The 3,237-nt window shown below is 46.9% G+C and overlaps 1 protein-coding gene across 1 annotated transcript in view; it reads left to right on the top strand.

The window, feature by feature from the left end:
• The window catches only part of HEYL (hes related family bHLH transcription factor with YRPW motif like), a 40,597-nt gene that overhangs the window by 6,444 nt on the left and 30,916 nt on the right, over positions 1–3,237 (top strand). The gene's annotated exons all lie outside the window — the stretch shown is intronic.

Raw genomic sequence — 3,237 nt, 5'->3', positions numbered from 1 at the left:
AATTATTTAAAAAAAAGAATTATTTTACTGGGACCAGCAGTTGGCATAATGGCTATGTCGCTAGACTCCCATGTAGTCAATTGCGGTTTGAGTCCCAGACTCATTGGCTTAAACTCACATGGACACGTGTGTATGTGTGTGTGTGTGCACGCGCATGCCTGCCTAAGATCCCAAGATCTCAAGAGGAGAATGGAGGAGAAGGATTGCAGTGTGGCCATCACCCAGGGGTGATTACTCGCTTTCTGTCTCTCTGTCTCTTATTTAACTATTTATTTATTTATTTATTTATTTATTTATTTTTATTTGACCAGAGAGGGACGGAGAGAGAAAGTGAGAAGGCAAGCTGCCAGGTCCAGGACTCGAACCAAGGTTAGCAATGTGGGAGTCCAGCATCCTTAACCATTATGCCATTTGCCGGCCCCAAAGGTCATTTTTAAAAACATTAACTTTTTAAATCAGTAACTTGAGGAATAAGAAATTTACATCAGGGACCAGCAGGTGGCATGGTGGTTAAGGGCTCTGGACTCCTACATGGCCAACCACAGTTCAAGTCCTGGACCTGGTGGCTTGCTTTCTCACTTTCTCTCTCTCTCTTTCTTGCTCTGTCTCCCTCTGGTAAAATAAAAATAAAATAAAATAAAATAAAAAATTATTTTTAGAAAGAAATTTACATCATAACAATAAATAGAGTAGAATCCGTTCTAAACACTTTAGATAAATCCATTTTATTTATTTATTTATGTTTAGTTTTTTGTTTTTTTACTATAGGGTGTATGCACTCATCAGAGAGAGAAAGAGAGCAGAAAACTGAGAAATCACTCCCTGGGGGGATGGCATACCACAATCCCTTCTCCTCCAATCTTCTCTCAGGATTCTGGGCATGCAGGCATGCGTGGTGGGGTGATTTTCAAACTACCTAGTCTGGAACTCGAACCTCTCAGTCAGCCACGTGGGAATCCAGCACCGTATCCACCACGCCACCTGCCGGCCCTATATATCAATTTATTTAATCTTCACAACAAACCTACAAAGTAGGTTCGATTATCATCCCCATTTTACAGATGCGGAAATGGGCTCAGAGAGGTAAGGTAACTCACTCAAGGTTCACAGCTAGTAAGTCCGCCGACATACTGACTCTCATGTACGTACACGCGTGCATGCACACACATGCACACACACGTGTGCACGTGTATTTTTCAGACAGGCTCTCACTGTGTTGTGACCCTCCTTCCTTAACTCCCCAGTAGCTGCGACTGCAGTTGCACACCACTGCACCAAGTCCTTGGCATGGGCTGGGACTCAGACTCTGCCTCCCCGTGGCCTCAGTCTACCAAGCAATCGACGGTCACAGCTGGGCCTCTCGTGTGTATTTTTCAGATAAAACATACGGAAGAAATTTCAAGCCCATATTAAGTTAGCGTGAGTTATGTCCCCACAAACCTCACAGGTAACATAAATCATTTCCCACCATTTGAGTTACTCTGGAGGGAAAACTTAAAGAATGGTTTTTATTTTTGCCTTATTATATTGGATCTTCGGGAAAGTCATGACGTGCTTTTCTGTGTTTCTTTTTTGAGAGGTTTTCGCTATAGGGCACGTGCGCTCGCCAGACAGAGAGAGACAGAGAGACAGAAAGCGAGAGATCACCCCCCAGGGGGGACGGCCACGCCGCAATCCCTTCTCCATTCTCCTCTCAGGATCTTGGGCACGCACGCACATGCGCCCAGCGTGAGTTTTAAGCCACCGGGTCCGGGACGTGAACCATGGTCAACTACATGGGAGTCCAGTGACATAGCCATTACGCTAACTGCTGGTCCCATGTTTTTCTGTTTTTTCATGCAATAATGCATCATGGCTTTTCTGACGACCCAATATTTTATTTTTAGTAAAAGTGGTCCTTTGGAGGCCTGCACGTGGCGTGGGGGTTGAGTGCACTGGACTCCCACATGGCCAACCACAGTTCTAGTCCTGGACCTGGCAGCTTGCTTTTTCGTTTTCCCTCTCTCTTTCTCTCTCTCGCTCACTCACTCTGTCCCTCTCTGGTCAAATTAAAAATGAATGGGGACCAGCATTAGAGTAATGGCTATGTCGCTGAACTCACACATAGTCAACCGTGGTTCGAGTCCTGGACCCAGTGGCTTAAACTCATGCTGGGTGCGTGTGCATGTGTGCCCAAAATCCCAAGAGGAGAATGGAGGAGAAGGGATTGCAGCGTGGCCCACCCCCATTTCTTGCTTTCTGTCTCTCTGTCTCTCTGTCTTTCCTGTGAGCGCACGTGCCCTATAGCAAAAACCTCTCAAAAAAAAAAAAAAAAAAAAAGAATGAATGAATGAAATGAATAGATGAATAAATGAAGTTAAATAAAACAATTCTTTTAAAAAGTGGTCTTTTGTTTAATTTTTGACAGGAGATATGTGTGTTCACTGGAAAGAAAGAGAGTGAGAGATGGGGGTGAGAGAGAGCGATTGAGAATGCACCCCCAAAGGGAAATGATCACATCACAATCCTTCCTCTCCATTTCTCCCTCCTTCCCGGATTTTGGGCACATACGTGCACTCAGCATGATTCTCAAGCCAATGAGTCCGGGACTCAGGCCACACAGTTGACCTTGTGGGATCCAGCCACTTTAACCAGCATGCCATGGGCTGGCCCAGTAGGCTTGGTCTTCAACGGGTACGTAAGGAGCAGAGCCATCCTAACAGAGGTGAAAACATGGGCTCCCCTGGCCTTACCGTGCTTTGTTCTGGGCAGGGGAAGCGTGACTAAAGTCTCCTCACCCATATCCTGAAGGAGTGGGAACCAGATCTTCCAGGGGACGCCTTCCTGGGGACATGCACTGCTGGACACAGAACACCAGGCTGTGGCTCCAGACTCAGCCTGGGTCCCTCTGAAATGCCGTGTTTTCACCTGGCTTCATCTGTCCCAGGCCGCTGAGGCCGCTGTCACACAGTGCTGGGACCTGGGCAGCTCACGCTGCTAAAAGACATTTATTTCTGACGGTTCTAAAGGCTGGAAAAGCCAAGACCAAGGCACAAGAAGATCTAGTGTCACGAAGACCCGTTTTCTTGTTTGGGGATGGCACTTCCCAGCTGTGTCTTCAGATGGTGGAAGGGACAAGTGAGCTCTCTGGGGCCTCTTCTGGAAAGACAACTACAGGGACCAGCAGTTGGTGTAATGGCTATGTCTCTGGACTTCCATGTAGCCAACCACAACTCGAGTCCCGGACCCGGTGGCTTA

This window comes from Tupaia chinensis, unplaced genomic scaffold (assembly GCF_000334495.1).
Source record: "Tupaia chinensis unplaced genomic scaffold, TupChi_1.0 Scaffold000604_1, whole genome shotgun sequence".
Taxonomy (NCBI): Eukaryota; Metazoa; Chordata; class Mammalia; order Scandentia; family Tupaiidae; genus Tupaia; species Tupaia belangeri.
This window is presented reverse-complemented; position numbering and strand designations above follow the sequence as displayed.